Source organism: Copadichromis virginalis, linkage group LG23 (assembly GCF_057382275.1).
Source record: "Copadichromis virginalis isolate Kocher_CV1m ecotype Utaka linkage group LG23, C_Virginalis_male_GT1.1, whole genome shotgun sequence".
In the NCBI taxonomy this organism is placed as follows: domain Eukaryota; kingdom Metazoa; phylum Chordata; class Actinopteri; order Cichliformes; family Cichlidae; genus Copadichromis; species Copadichromis virginalis.
Window position 1 is genome coordinate 8,637,119 of NC_140639.1, and position 16,581 is coordinate 8,653,699.

Here is a 16,581-nt window from a genome sequence, read left to right on the forward strand (position 1 = left end):
TCACACGATACAGTGAAAGAGGGAGGTGTTTGTGACCTGCAGTGTGCTTCCCAGCACGCACGCACACACACACACACACACACACACACACACACACACACACACACACACACACACACACACACACACACACACTGAACTCAGAGAGAGACTGACAGATCAGGACAAGGATATATGCAAGATGGCATATGCTGTAGATGATGTTATCGCCGATGTAGCCCGCATGCACATGCTTCAGATAATTTCACTTTTTTTTTAAACCTTTTACGTATGAGTGGAAGTCAGATCGATAGATGTGCATTTTTTGTGGCTTTTGTTTTTATCAGATAAGAAGTGACTGCACACCACTAGCATCCATTTCAGCTTTAATCACACTAGCATTGGTCATTTTTCCCACGGCTTTATTATTTTACATGTTTTTTCACCAGACAACTCCCTCCTCCTAAGAACAGTGACCTGCAGTGTGCTTCCCAGCACACACACACACACACACACACACACACACACACACACACACACACACACACACACACACACACACACACACACACTGAACTCAGAGAGAGACTGACAGATCAGGACAAGGATATATGCAAGATGGCATAGATGATGCTATCGCCGATGTAGCCCGCATGCACATGCTTCAGATAATTAACCAAGTGACTGCACACCACTAGCATCCATTTCAGCTTTAATCACACTAGCATTGGTCATTTTTCCCACGACTTTATTATTTTACATGTTTTTTCACCAGACAACTCCCTCCTCCTAAGAACAGATATGACTAGCCCTGTGAAACTCTCTCTCTCCCTCTCTCTCTCTCTCTCTCTCTCTCTCTCTCTCTCTCTCACACACACACACACACACACACACACACACACACACACACACACACACACACACACACACTAATGTAGTCTAGTTTTCCGTTGCCTGTCACATCCATTGCTTTCTGACTGTCCTTATTTGAAAGCACGTGGCAGCGCGATTTTAGCTCAAAGCAACTGTTGCAATAAACCACAATACCGTCCTCATTAAGTTGATTAAGTTTACTCTGTGAGTTAATTATTCATTCATAACGCACCTTATCTGTCATCGTGTTCACGTCAAATAGGCATAGAACATACATTTTGGCCAGTAGGATAAATGGGGTTCTTTTCCTTCCTGCAAAATGTGAAAATAGTATATTCAGTTGAAATTAATGCAAAATTTTCATTTTTCTTCACCTTATTAAACAAAGATTTCAGTTCTTCCCTCTGTCATATTTAGTATTTGAGCATCAGACTAACAGATCTGGCTAAAAATCACATGAAAATTAAAGAAAGCCAATGTTTAGTTTTTAAACTATAATTTCCATAATTAGACTTTGCATTTCCAGTTGCACTGCTTCACAAAAGCAAAATAGGGCTGCAACATTCAAATAACCCCCAACACACACAAACTAAACCTTTGGTTAGATTTATATCAGATCTAGTGAACCTGCACAACCAAGCTCAGGCCATAAATGGCACTGCCAGCTCTTTGAAAATAGTGCCATGAAATCGGATATGTTTGCTAAGCAAGCAGGTAATTACTAATGCCAAAAAAATAGGGATTAAGTTAGCTTTCCGTTGATGAACATATATACTTTGGCTCACTCAGTGCATCATTTAAACAACGTTGGTGTGTAGAATGTATTTATAACTAAACCAGGATGTGTTCATAGTGGTGAAGGACATCTGTAAATATGTATTTGATGCAGTTGCGTGTTTACTTATAGAGTATATGCTTGAACCACAAAATCACCGCATGTCAAAATGACAGGCAAATAAAACCTGCAAATACTCTGCTGCGGCACATTATTTTAACTGATAAGAAGAACTCAACATGCACAAGTGCTCCTGTTTTTCATCTGTGTACAGTGCAGCAACTATCACAGAGTTTCGAACAAGCTCTATGTGTCTGAAAAAACATATTTGTCATGTAAATATTTTAACAACATAAAAAAGAAACGAATTTCATCCTGAATCTTCTGACATTTAAAAGCCTCTCCAATCAATTCTTAAAAAAAGAGTATCACAGACCTCGCTCTAAGGCTCAAATAGCTAACACATTGAAACCAAATCTCTAATTTAACTTGCTCGAAACATTAGCTCCTGTGAAAGATCTTTCAGTTACCACACAGCAATTTTTCCATTTTGTATACGTGTTAGGATTACGAAAAATAAAAAACCCAAATTGTCTCATTAGCATGTGAAACACGACAACTTGTTGTCAAATCCACCATATTCTTTGTATGTTTAATTGAAAATTACATCTCATTCATTCACCTTGTGGTCGAGGAAATGACTAGACTGTATCGCAGCTTGGGTATTGAAGATAATGAATTAAAGATTCTTCTGAGAGTCACAGTGCCAATAATGCAGCAAAGAATTAAGATTAATGAGTTAAGTCAATGCAATGAAACACACAAACAACAACCTTTTTAATATATTTGCAAAAAAAAAAGCAAAAACTTGTTGCCCAATATGTCATAAATATAGAAAATGGAACATGCTCTGAAAGAGTCTATGAACAAACCTTTGTTTTTCTTCTGTAGCCAGAACACAATTTCCACCCACAAAACCATGATTGTAATATTAGAATGTTTTGACTATTTCATGTCCAGGAGGCATCCCCTCTAAACTTCCAGAACAAGGTTTTTACTGTCTCTCTCCCCTAAACATTTCCTGTGATGAACACGGTAGAGCAGGAGAAAACACTGGGATGGAGAAGGAATTAGGAACCTGACACTTGTTTTCATGCTGATTAATATTTTGGACTCCCGATCACCCTGGGCCAAGAACACAGTTTTGAGCCAAACCATAATTGCTTCCAACACTTCACTGAGAGTGACTAGTGAAATAAAGATATATGCAGGCACATTTAAATTTGTGGAAATACACAGATGAAAAGATTATGATGGGAGAAGGGTTTTGGTCAGGATACTGAGGCTTGTAAGAACTTGTGCATGTGATTCAGTCAACAACCCCTTAGGAGCCATCAGCTCAGTACCAAGGAATCTGATACCAGAACAAAAGCTCTTTGTTTCTTGTTTATAAGAATAGTGTACAAAATGGGCAGGCAATGTGTACTAGTACAACTAGTACTTTAAATATTAGTAGTAATTCAAGTTCTAGTTCAAGAAAATTTAAATTGCAACATATATAAAACTGAAAAAATGGAAATAGCATGCAAAGCATGTATCTTTCATCACACGCACTTTTTCCATTTTGTTTTTCATCCCCATACATGAGCTGCACCAAGATATGTTGAAGCGCTAAACTAAAATAGGCTGATCTCGCAGAGATACCATATGTCGTGTAAGAACCAGAGCCCATCAAATGAAAGAGCAGATTGAGATGTACGTTTGGGTAACTGGTCCACCTCGTTTCTCTAGTTATTTTCTTACCAGCCCAGTAACTGCTGCCTGTGCTTTTACAGAAATGCTTTCAAGTCCTAAAGTCTCTTTCACAGTTATGCTTGATGTACAACATCTGTGCTTCAGGCCAGGTGTGTCTTCACTACAACCAGCACTGGGAGATGCCAACTTTCTGTCATTTGCGTATTTCTAATCTCTTACTCTGTGACCTCTAATTACTGTGTTTTAGTGTTGAAAAAAATTCAGTTGATGAGTTGACATTAGGTGATGTGACATATATATATTGCTTATGCCTATAATTTACTGTCCTTTTTCTTCTTGGAACTATGAGATTATAAAAAAAATGTGAAACACTTTCATGAAGCTGCAGAACAACAAAATTTATTTCCTGCTAAGAGAAAACAGATGTACACTGAGTACAATGTATGTGTGTTTTTGAAAAGGCTTGTGCGTCTCCTGAAATGTTTCTAGTAACAAGATAGAGAGAAAGAAAGGGAGAGAGAGCAAGAGAGACAAAGAGGGAAAGAGAAAGAGAGAGATACTGCTCTTTCACAATAAAAGCCTTTGTTAGTGGCCCCTTGATTCATGCCTTAGGTCTTCAAGGGTCGTGCTAATTGGTATGTGAATGTGTATGTGTGCATGCGAAAGATAGAAAAAGTTCTCATGGTTTCTGTTGAACATCAAAAATTAAACAGCAGTAACAGATTGTTTCAGTTTTTGAAACAAGAAGGAATGCTGGAAAACTTTTTTCCCAGTTCTGAGTTGTCAAAGCTTGTCAAAAAGACCTGTAATTTAGCAAAGAGTGAATCTTAATAAGTGACTTGCATAGAGTCATAACCCTAAATCCCCAAATCTTCTGGGAAAAGAGAATAATTAAAATCACATCAAATTATTTTTTAGGGGTTCTAATAGTAATTCTTCCATAGCCATAAATGCAGTGTTGAATCTGCTGCCACATATTGGTTGTTGGATGATAGCACCCTATATCTTGTGATTAACGCAAAGCTGAATATGGTTATACAACAGGAAATATTTGTATGACAGAGGACATATTTGGTTCCATGAAATGTTTCATCGGCCTTGTAATGAGATACACTGTCCTGGAAGTACAGAAAGCTGAAAAAAGACAAATCCATACCCAGATGGAGGTGCTGTAATTTGCTCAGACGTGTTTTATAATGAGCAGAACAAAAAGGACTGCACAAAGTAAAATCTTTTAAACAAAAGAGAAACCAAAAGCTGAAAAACTTCTGTATAAAAGAGCACCAGTGGGTAAGTACTTGTTGGTGCTATTTTCTTTTTATGTTCATGTATTAGGCAACCTGTTTTCTAAGTATGCTACACAATTACTTTTATTTTAATAACTGTAATGGGTGGGGATTTAATTGACAATATAAAATTAGTTTTCTCAGAGAGACAAACTGACTTCAATGTCAGTACAAGGCTGATGAAACAATTTATTTCCTGGGAATTCCTGTTCGCATCAGGATACCAAACAAACACACACCGCACTGGCAGTTACCATTGACCGACATCAGCATAGTTAGTAACTGCTCCCAGACTGTCCCAGGAATCAAAATTGTATATCTAAGAAATGAGCAATTCCTTTATTGATGCCTGGAAATGTCAGAGGGAAAAGGGGTTCAAGAGAACACTACCTACTATGGAATTGGACATGGGGCCTTTTGAGTGTAAGGTGAATATCTTATCCACCACAGCATGGAGCCACTAAGTACTTAAAGGTGATCATTTGCTTTTCAACTGCAGAAAGACCTGAGCACTAAAAATACTTGTGTTTTTGTTAACCATACTGCATGCTCAAAGTTACAGTCACACTGACACAGATGGTTAGAGAGACAGAAACCGTGTGCTAGTGTCCACCAACCTTAAAAACAAAACAAAACAGAAGAAGTTTACACATCTGTGTATTTTCTGTTTCTAGTGTTAAACATGTGAGATGTGATGATAGGAGTGAGGTAGTTTATGCTTTTCTTCAAAGGTCATTGATAAAATATAACTGGTATCGATTAGCTAGTTAATGACATTCCTCTCATTCTGAAGCCTACAGAGAAAACAGTTCAAGTCTGCTGGGTTTGACAAAGAGATCGTTTGAAAGAAGATACATTTTGCTTCAATTTGCTGATAAAATTTTGTCTGTAGAGTGAAAAATGCGTGCTTAGCAGCAGGCTAAAGAGGAGATTTTCAAACCCTTTTCTTAATATTCAGAGTGAATTAATCACCAAGCCACAGGGAGGCATAAGCCAGTGTACGCCTAGTGCCAGTTTCAAGATAAATGGAAATTGTTGCATCATGAAGGGCATACGGCATAAAGTCATTTACAAATTAAACATGCAGATCATCAGTAAGATTGCCACAATGGATTGGGGTCGTTGTGATGACTACTAAAGGGAGCAATTGAAATAAGCAAGAGAAGACCTGGTGCAAATTAACAACTGGTCCAACAAGTACAAAAACTCAACTACCACATTGTGTGTAGTCAGAGAAACCTGCAGCTGGTTTACTGAAGAAGTGTGTTAAAGCCAAGTCAGTATATTCAAATTCAAATTCAAATTCAAATTTTATTTGTCACGTACACAGTCATACACAGTACGATATGTAGTGAAATGCTTGGACAACTGCTCGTGACCTAAAGAAAACAAAAAAGGAAAAGGCTATGAATAAGATAGGAAATAAATATGAAAAATTAAAAAGGGTAAATTTAACTAGGAAGGAATAAAATATAAATTAAGGTTAAAAATGAAATAACTGTACAACACAAATTATATATAGATTGAATATCCATGTAATTGGCATCATTACATATTTTATCCTGCTTATCTTGCTGGCATGCTGCTCTTTACATTCAAGAATATAAACCGTAAGTCAGTTTGGCATTTATATATGTATGCATATATCTTTTAAACATCATTTTCTACATCTTTATGCTTCAAAAACTGTGCAGAGCTTTTGCACTTTAGCTTAGGATGATGTGCAGCATTTCTAACACTGTACAAAACAAAGGTTTCATCACACTGTTTATAATACTGAGCTTTGGCCAGTCTTATCAGCCTACGGTGGGGGTCTGAAGAAGATGATTTTCATCTGAGGGAACTGCTGGTGAAGATTGTAAGTCCTGTTTGATCCCTGGGATATGCATTGGTCCTCCTGATGTTTCTGATATGTCTTCTGCCTTAGTGGATCAACAGGACATCTGGCGCAGGAAGTGTGTAATGAAAGAAGGAAAGAGGTTTCTCCCAGGTTGAGCCCAGCAGCCTCCCTTGTTCCCATACTGTTCCCCGTGGGTGAATATAACTATTTATGGTAATGCAAGTTTCAGGTCCTATTTGCTGGATAAATGAAACCTTCTACTCATGCATTTTTAAAGGTCATGTTTTATTAAATTTTTCTGTTTCCACATTACTAGGCTGTAGAGTGTTTTGTGAGCACCTGTAAAAATGTTTTAAATTTCAAAATGATTTGATTCATGATGTAGTCTAATGCTAAAACCTGACAAGGCAAGGCATACGATCCAGATAATTCTGATATTTACTGTCACTCTGGGCCTCTGTGGAATATTTGGTTGATGCTATTTCATTGTATAAAATGACCATAATAAAACTAAATATGCATTGAAACATGTTGACTTAATAAAAACAGCACAGGTGCACAGGTGGGTAAAATTGCTAACCAAAAGGTACGAACACATTTTATGCCTTTGGTAACTGCTAAATTAGTTCATCACTAACAGTAGAAGGAGCCAGTGGTTGAGTCAAATGGGTGTGTGTTTGATACAGCAACTCCTTCCCGTATCACTACTGTGCACACTAGCTCCAAAAGAGCAAGATGGCATCACTTAAGTGGGAAACCTTAGTTTTAATTGTGTACAGCGGGTCCTCCATCTTTTTTGGAGTCATTGACCCAGACATGACGGCAGGACAAGAAAATCATGGTTTCAGCCTAAGCTGATAATGGTCAACTGTAACGCTGAGCTGTCATAAAATAAATGTTTGATGTCTGGATCTTATGCAAAGTCTATGGTGATAATACCTTTAGCTTGACAGAATTCTCCTAAACACTGAAAACAAATGCTCTGTTTACTTAATTCATATGTTTTAGGTGATGAAAAGCAACCTAGTGTTAGTGTTACAAATGTGTGGGACATGCTGACCAGACATTACAATAATGCTGTCCTTGCAAGCTATCACCAGAAACGCTAGCCAGCAAAACATATTATTCTTATTTTATTAATATACGACAGCAGTTGCCAGTACAAATATGTTGCCATGCCACCGGCCATGCTATCTGCAGCCCTCGTGGATAAGAGCTGATGGGTTAGTGGAGCAGCTTCAGCTGGCTTTAGCCCCCAGGCTAGCTGTACTGTAGCACTAACTACGGATGTTCACTTCAATCCACACGAAATTCAATTTATTTAGCACCAAATCGCAACAACAGTTCCCTCAAGGCCTCAATGTTGTAAGGTAAAGACCCATAATTTGCTAGTTGTTTGAACAAGAGAAAAACGTTAAAAGCTCACTAGTCTAAAAGAGAGTTTTATGTCTTTTAGACTAGTGAACTTTCAACGTTTTTCTCGAAAAGATTGTGAACTGAGCTCGCTTTAAATGGATGACTGTAATCAATGGCCAAACAAATATTTCCCATGTGTTTTAGAAGCTATATAAAACATTAAATATGTTTCTCAGGAATCATAAAATGCTTTAAACGTAATTGGAACCTGCATCATTTTGCGTCATGTATAAAGCTGCAAACACGCACAGTATCAGAAGAGCTTGCAGAGCTTAACCAACCTTTGCAGTGTTTCTTGGTTCCCATACAAATGTCCACAGCCCAGTACATAATGCGGGTAATATAACGAAAAACCCTTTTAGGTTTGTACAGAAAGTCAAAATTAATGTAGAGAGGATGAAGAAGTCTCTGTGTTTCACTTTAAAAGTTGTAGTGTCAGGTCTGAACCCAGTACAAGAACAAGAATATTGATAGATTACCCTCACATAAGTTTTGTGAGATCAAAGTGGGTGATGAAGTGACAGATTTATTAGTCTTTATCAAGAAGTATTTATTTAATCAGTTATTCATTATGAACAGGAGCATTGTAATTTATTTTAGCATGTCCCCTGGCCGCTCTTCCCTGAGCCTGGTTCTGCTGGAGGTTTCTACCTGTTAAAAGGGAGTTTTTCTCTCCCACAGTCACCAAGTGCTTGCTCATATGTGCTCATTGTTGGGGCTATCTCTGTATTATTGTAAGATCTTTACCTTACATGTCTTCTGCTTTCACTATTTTATTGTTCAGTACTTTGGTCAACAACTGTTGTTTTTAAAAGTGCTATATAAATAAATCAACTTGAAGCTTGAAACTTATAATATGAAGAATACTGAGGACATTTGGTCCTATAAAAATAACATTGAAATAAAAGTTGCACACAGAGATATTGTGTAGTTCCTTGTCTTGCAGCAGTCTTCACTGAAGCCCCTGACCTGCAAGCAGTTTTATTTATGAACTGTCAGAGGTGGGGAAAGTGGCTATGAAAATGTAATCTTCTCCTAAGTGGTTACTGGTTAGAATGAAAGCAGTGTCAGGCTGAACGTGGATCGTGGGTGTAATAGACGACTTTATAAAGGATTTGTTTCTGCAGTCACCGGGTGTAACGAGTTGACATTTCTTTTTGACAAGCAACGTGAAGCAACCGATACCCTCAACTCCCTATTTAAAATTTACTGGTCTAGAAATGAGAAAGCAAGCTGCCCCTTGAAAGCCATAACTCTAATGTGTGACATCCCACCTTACTACATCCATGTTTAGTACAGTGTATAAACAGAGTTGTGAAGTTAATACTTTAAAAACTGCTATGTCAACGCTCCTTTGGAGGCAGAAGCAAAACAAAAGAAAAGCAGCATTTCCCTGGTGTACAGGATTAAGTATTGAAATAGATGTTTTTTCCCTGATTCCTACAGACTGGCACACTGGCAAACAACAGGGCATTTGGGCTGACCAGAAGGTCAGTTTGCGGGCACTTGGGTTGTCGAAGTGGTCATATGATTTGACTTTAGGGCAGAAATAAACAGGGAAGTGTTTTGTTATAGAACAGGCACATCCTGGCTAACATAAGGCATTCAGAGAAAAACACTGACACACATACACAAACACAGAAGAAAAACAAACGCACTGGAAATTAAACATTTTGTGCACACAATGTTTGAAAAAAACAAAGAAATTGACATCGGGAGACTAAGTAGGATGATAGGAGTGTGCTTGGGAGTAAAAAACAAGAGACAATACTGACCACGACTTTGAATGATTTTACCTCAAGATGTGATGGACTCTTGGCCACCATCTGAACCAGAAACCATTCTTGGAAACTTGTTTTTAGAAGCATTTCAGGATCTTTTCTGTAAAAACCTGGAACAAATAAGCGACTATTAAACTTTCAGTGTTTATCAGCGTCAACCTCTGTAGTTTTGTAAAACAATGACAGCAGTCAAAACTAACAATTACAAGAAAGTAACAAAACAAAGATAGGGAAGGATAATAGGGAGCGCTTTTTTAGGATGTTGCTATTCCTTTGCACAGAATGTCCAACAAATTAAATACTGTTAAAACTCTAGTTTTATTTTTCTTGCGATTACCTTTGTAGACAGCTCATGTTTCCCAGGACTGTTGCTTTTTAAAAGAGCACAGAATGAAAAATGAGCAGTTATCACTTCTAGTACCCCACGGTGGGAATTGTCAACTTTGCCCTTCCTTCAATTTTATATGTATCACATGAACTTGTTGCAATCGTTTCCAAATATAATGCTGTGTTTGTTATAGGCCATAAACCTATCAACATGATACTAACAGACTGCAGTGAATGTCTGTGAGTCACAATAGAGGAAGTAGCAGGTTGAACACAGCTATATTTTAATATTGTGCGGGGAGGTGCAGCTGACGCTTATGTATCACTTTGTAGACATTAAAAAAATGTTTCCCAGTGAGCGAGAGTGGGCTATTTGTTTCCAGACTTTAGACATATTTATGATCTAGATGCAATTTGCTATTCCAACTTTGAGAAAAAAGACAGCTTTATGTACTCCACCAAGGTTAGTATGATACTTTACTCAAGTTTCCTTGAATTACATTGAAGAAAATCTGTTAGTTTTTTCCCCCAGCCTTTTCCTTTTGTTTAAAATCTTTTCAGATGATAGGTGAAAAAAAGGCCTGTGAGATACAGCTTTAGCAGAAATTCCTACAGTATTCCTTACAGGCCTCATTGACTTATACCAATAATAACACAGCCAGAGAATGCAGACTCGACAACCTGGGTTTTGAAATGCAGGATCTGTCCGTCTGTGCATCCAGCACAATAGTTATTGATACACAGCCAGGACCAGAGTTTAGGTTTGCAGAACTTGATTATATCTGGAAGTCCAAGAACAACAGAACACAGACAAAAATAAATGATAAACTCGGGGTTTATTCATGGACAATTGACCAGCACAAGTGTTGTTTCTTAGTGCATGACTGGTTCATACACATCTGCCTCAAATACAAAGGACAATAAATAAAATTGATAATTCCCCCTCCTCTGTTTGTTTTAATCCTCTCTTCTTTTTCCTCTCTCTGATGTTTAATCAGTAGCATACGTTGCAAGTTTGAGCATATAACTAACACAAACTTCTGCATCAAAAATACAATGCTGAAACAGATAAAGATAAACTCGCAGTGTATAAACACTCCACTGGGGTCCTTTAGCAGTAGGGTGTGGTTTTTTGCTTATCTGCAGGTGGAGTTGTGGGACAATATCGTTTAGGGAGCAGTGCCAGCTAGAGCTGATTGGCACAGCTGCTGTGTATTTACTTACCAGCTTCCTCCTTTTTTATGTAGTAGTGAGCTGGAACCTAATCACAAACAAGCAGCACTGTCACACACAACCACGGCAGATTATGGTGTTTATTTCCCAGTCAAGTCTGTATCTGAGTTGTGTGGAGGGAAATTGTCTAGAGACAGATATCTACATGTAAATATGTTAAAGCAGTAGAAAAGCCTATTGGTATTTGCTGTTACTGTTTCTAACCCAGGTTAAATTGACCAAACACATTTGGGCAGGCTTTGATTTCCTCAGGATAAACAGCTTTTGTCGAGAACAAATGATGGATTCCATCTGGTGAATCTATTGACTGTCTTCTGATGTCGATTTTGTTTTTTTGTTTATGCTTTTTAAATCTATTTGCATTTGTAAACAACAAAGAAGGATGGAAACATGAATTTTGGCTGACATCTGCACCGCAACACCAGCTTTGAAATACAGGCTTTTGTCTTCAAAGAAAGACCCTTAGTAGACGCTTAAAGCTGGCATTTGAAACCATTAAGTCACCAGGAATGTTTACTGAGTTTGGCAAGCAAGTGGGGTCATTTTCTCATCTATGCCAGCTATGCCCAGCTTTTATATAGTTTGTTCTAACCTGTACATACACAGAGCTACAGCTGACTCACTGGATGTGCTGAACCAAGAAGCTGTAATACAATTCATTTCACATTAACATTTTGAAACAAAAAAAAGAAAGTTGTCGTCTTGCTCACCAACATAATATTATAAAAGATCACACTCTTTTCTTCATTAGAGATTATGATCGTTAATTTATTGGATTATGTCTCATGATCTCAAGCATGTGTTCAGAATGATCCTTTGAAGTAATTGAAGTTTTTACATGGATCGATCGATCGATCTATCTATCTATCTATCTATCTATCTATCTATCTATCTATCTATCTATCTATCTATCTATCTATCTATCTATCTATCTATGACAACATCTTATTTTCATATGATATATGTTAAAATCCCACGCTCTTGTAATATCCAAGTTTTATCAACATAGTAATTATCCACAGAGGTTTCCATTTTGGCTCTCTATCTGTGACTAACAACTGCAAGTTATTGCAACAAAGGTTCACTGTCGATTTTCATAAAAGTGTGTTCTTGCTGGCTCTGGGATGTGGTTTTTCAGATTTTCTTGATTATCAGTTTAATAATACTTGCACAGATGAAGCTTAAATGAGGCTCTAGAGATCAGAATCACTATTTAGAATATATAATACTTTACTAAGGGACTTATTTGAAAATATAGAGAAAGTGTTACTGCAGTTAAAGTTTTTAGGAGAGAAGAAAATAGGAAAAATTCTGACATAAAATTATTTATGGTACTTATTTAAGAATACTTTGATTCGTATTACAGGGTAGTTTAAGGATGTAAAATTAACTGGTGGCCTTTTCGCTGGATTTCATTGTTGTAGGAAATTTTAAAATGTATAGTGAGAGTTTTTTTGCTAAGAATGAATTATCTATAGTTTTTTGTTTCTGTATTCTTATTTACCAGTGTATTCCCAGTACATATTGTCTTAAGGTAGATCTATGAAAAGTTGTGAGTATATTCATAAACTAATTTTTCTTTCATTCATCATTCTAAATCCCTCAAATCTCATTTCAAGGTCTGAGAAATGAAACATGATAGATCACAATGAAATGATTTGTAGAAAGCATGAATACATTAATTCCATTTTATATATTAACCCCCTGCTGACCCTTGACTGAAGCAAAAGAAGTCCGAATAATTTCATGGAGATTTCCACTGTAGCTGAACAATTATGATTGCTTTGGATGACTGCAGCGCCTTGGTGTCTGTTTTGTTAATAAATACGGTTCTGTTTCTAAATTACACATGGTATGAGCAATAAAACACTGACTGCAAAAACAATGTAACAATTCTCAAAGCAATTTATTCAGCAGCTGAAACAGAGAATGTGCAACCTGCTGCATTTTCTTCCAGCCAAAGTTGTGTGACTGCCCCGACAACAGTGAAAGTAAACGAGGGAAAATCTAATTAACTAAAAAATAAAGCCGAAGATAGCCTTCTTCCTAATTTTAGAGTTTTATTTTATTTTGCATGTGTTGTGAAATGATGCTTTGTCTGTCTTTTTATACTTTTACTGTTTGCGTGTATTTTATAAATTGTAGTGTGTCAGGCTCTCAGGCCTTTGTGTAACTCAAAAGTTTGACAGAAACTCTCATGGGAGCACTAGTATCCTGACAGGATGTGAGAGATATGAGTTAATATGGACATTTCTTGTTTAACTAGCAACACAAGCTGTTTTTGTTTCATAATTAACTTGATATTCTGAGGGACAGGATTCGAGTTATGAAAGTTAATGTAATCCTCCTGTCAGGAATTGAGAGACATGTTTTTGTTAAGTGTTCTTTGCTTTTTGTAAAACAAAACAAAAACAAAAAAAGCCTCATAAAGCTACTCAGAAAATAATTCCAAGTGTTGTCTGTGCCAAATCAATGAAACTGCAGCCGGTGCTCTGCAAAAAACAGGGAACCGGGCACATGAGAAATATGCACGCTGTTAGTTAGCCTCACGGTTGTGTTGGGAGACAGATGCACTTTGATGACTTCCATGAGTTTATTTCTATCAGTCTGGTATATGTTTAACCCAATTTAAGCCTGAGGCTTCTAGAGAGTACCCACATAGCCCACTGTCACCGATCACATGAATCTAAGGGTGTCATCCCCAGGCCAAGGCCACAAGTCAGTAAGCACATGACTACTACATTGGCTTGGTCGCAAGCATGTGAATATTTCCACAAAGACAAGCAGACCCATCAGAGAAAAGACACGGACTGAAGATACTATGGCACACAAAAACAGTTTTATGCACAAACAAGAGCTGGAAAACAAGCCACAATTGCTTTGAGTAAACATTGTTGTATCCAGGTCATATCTCCCCAGAGGAAACAAGAGGCACAGTGTTCCAATTCAAACACTACAAAATTGAGGGGGTTTAGTTAAAAAATATATGTACAAAAACAGTCTTCCCTTTGCGATACAGGGGCTGGGTATGATGCAGATGTCATGGGCCTTCTTGCGTTCTGAAAGTCTGAAAGACCCTTTGGGCACTGTCACTGTCAGGCAAAGCAAAGAGTTGTCCAGTACAACTTTAGGTTTAAATGCATTGATCTCCTGAACTATCCAACTAGGGTTACATCAGCAAGCTTATCACCAATCAACCTGTGCATGTCTTTGAAGAGCACTCATTGAAAACCCCATGCATGAACAGCAGGAAAATGTAAACACCACACAGACAGACCCTCCTCTGACCGCAGACCACCCCATGCTTTTGAATTTGACCTAAATTATCACGGGACTAACTGTTTATAAAAAGCGTATCTGTAGTTTGTCATAAAACACAAAATATGAAACAACAATTTAATCTGAAAAACCTAGAAAACACAAATAAGTAACTGTTTAAATTGGCAAAATAAAGGTCTGCACGAGAACAGATTTTGTTTATATTTTTAACTTTGACCTCAAGAGATTACAACAGACAAATGATCATTATGACCAAAAAATATAAATATATTTATTTAAATTGACTGTCTTGTACAAAGAAGTCTAGGAGCAAGATGTGGCCAAATGAAAGTTGTCTTGGTAAGAGTAGATATAAAAGAAAATCATAAAAATGCATTTTGGACTTCCGTACTGTCTCAGCCTGGAGCTGTCTCATATGATTCCTGAAAGCAAACCCTCCACACAGTCATGAGTTTGCATGATTTCTTGGCTTACAGCAAGTTCTCAACAACAGGGCTTAAGTCATTACAGCTATAAATTCGAGAGATCACTGCAGCATATAGCCTACTGCATGTGTGTGGGTCTTTGGGTGGTTAGGCTAAAGGTGCAGTTTGTGTATTTAACATAGTTGCTGTTTGTTTTCCCCTCCTATTGTGCATATTAAATCAATTGCGATATCTCTTACGGTGATGGTGCTTTAATCTGGAAGTGATGCTCTGCTGTTAAACAAAAAGCCTGGGAAGCACACGCAGGGCAGGCCCCTCAGTGAAAAAGCTTGAAATGAGACACCAGCCTTGAGGATGTACAGCGGCCAAGAGACAAAAATGCCTCGCAGCAGATCTGTCGAAACCCTGAACTGCTCCTGGACCTGTTTTCCCCGAGGAGCACAGGATGGAGACCGCACAGACGGCAACAAGGCGTCGAGTTTCACGAAGGAGACTGATGTTACATATCAAACAAACCAAAGAGATTGCTAATCTAATTGTCTCACACTCACTCGTGCAGCCAAATATATCAAAATCAGATTCTCTCTCACTCTCGCAAAGTAAAACATTATACAATTAAATTTCCCTCAATCTCTTTCATGACTTATGATCTGGTAAGGTCTCGCTGAGTCTTTCCATATTGTTAAAAGAATCTTTATTTGTCATTGTAAATCCAATCAAGTGTCAGTTTGGTTCTCCAAGCATTTGGTTGATGAACGGTGTTATTGGGTTGTGCTTTGTTTATGACGTATGTGCTATTCACCATTCCATTAGCAACTCAGAGAAATGAATTGTGGAAAGGTAGGGTGCACCAGAATCCTTGGAGTCATCTGATTTGCTGCATATTGTTGCACACTAACTTTCTGTGTTTGTTTTATTTTTATTTTCTGCCCTTAAGGTGGGTAAAAGTGTACCGGCTGTGACACTTTAGACAGCGACGAGACTGTTTCACTGGACTGTTTTGAGTAGCTCTAAAGAATGAAGTATATAGTGGGAAGTTTGTCAGCAGCACGCAAAATCGCCTAATAAATAAGCAAACACTGACACAGTCTGTGTCTTTGTTTTGTCTCGCCTCTTGGCGAGAGAGTTATCTTTTCACATAAGCACATTTGTTAGTTGGATTTGCTTAACATTAACTGCAAGTGTGTGTGTGTGTGTGTGTACAATCTGTTAGGACATAAAACTCACACAGTCACATTGTGAGGACTTGCCTACTTTTAGAAAACACTTCATTTTGTGGTAAAATCTTGGTTTATAACAACATTAAGGCTTGTTAAACATGGTAAAAATGTTTGTTAGACATGGTAAAAATGACCTGCTAAAGCTCTAACTGAGCATGAGAATTGGGAAGAAGGGTGATTTACACGACTATGTGGCTTAGTTGTTGGTGCCAAACAGGCTGGTCTGAATATTTCAGAAATATCTACTGAGATTTTCCCAATCAACTCATATTTAGCACCATTGCTGCTCATAACAATAGCAGCAGTTCTCTGAAAATACCATGTCAGATGTCAGAGGTCACAGAGAAATAGTCAGACTGCTTCAAGCTAGTGAGAAGGCAACAGTGGCTCTA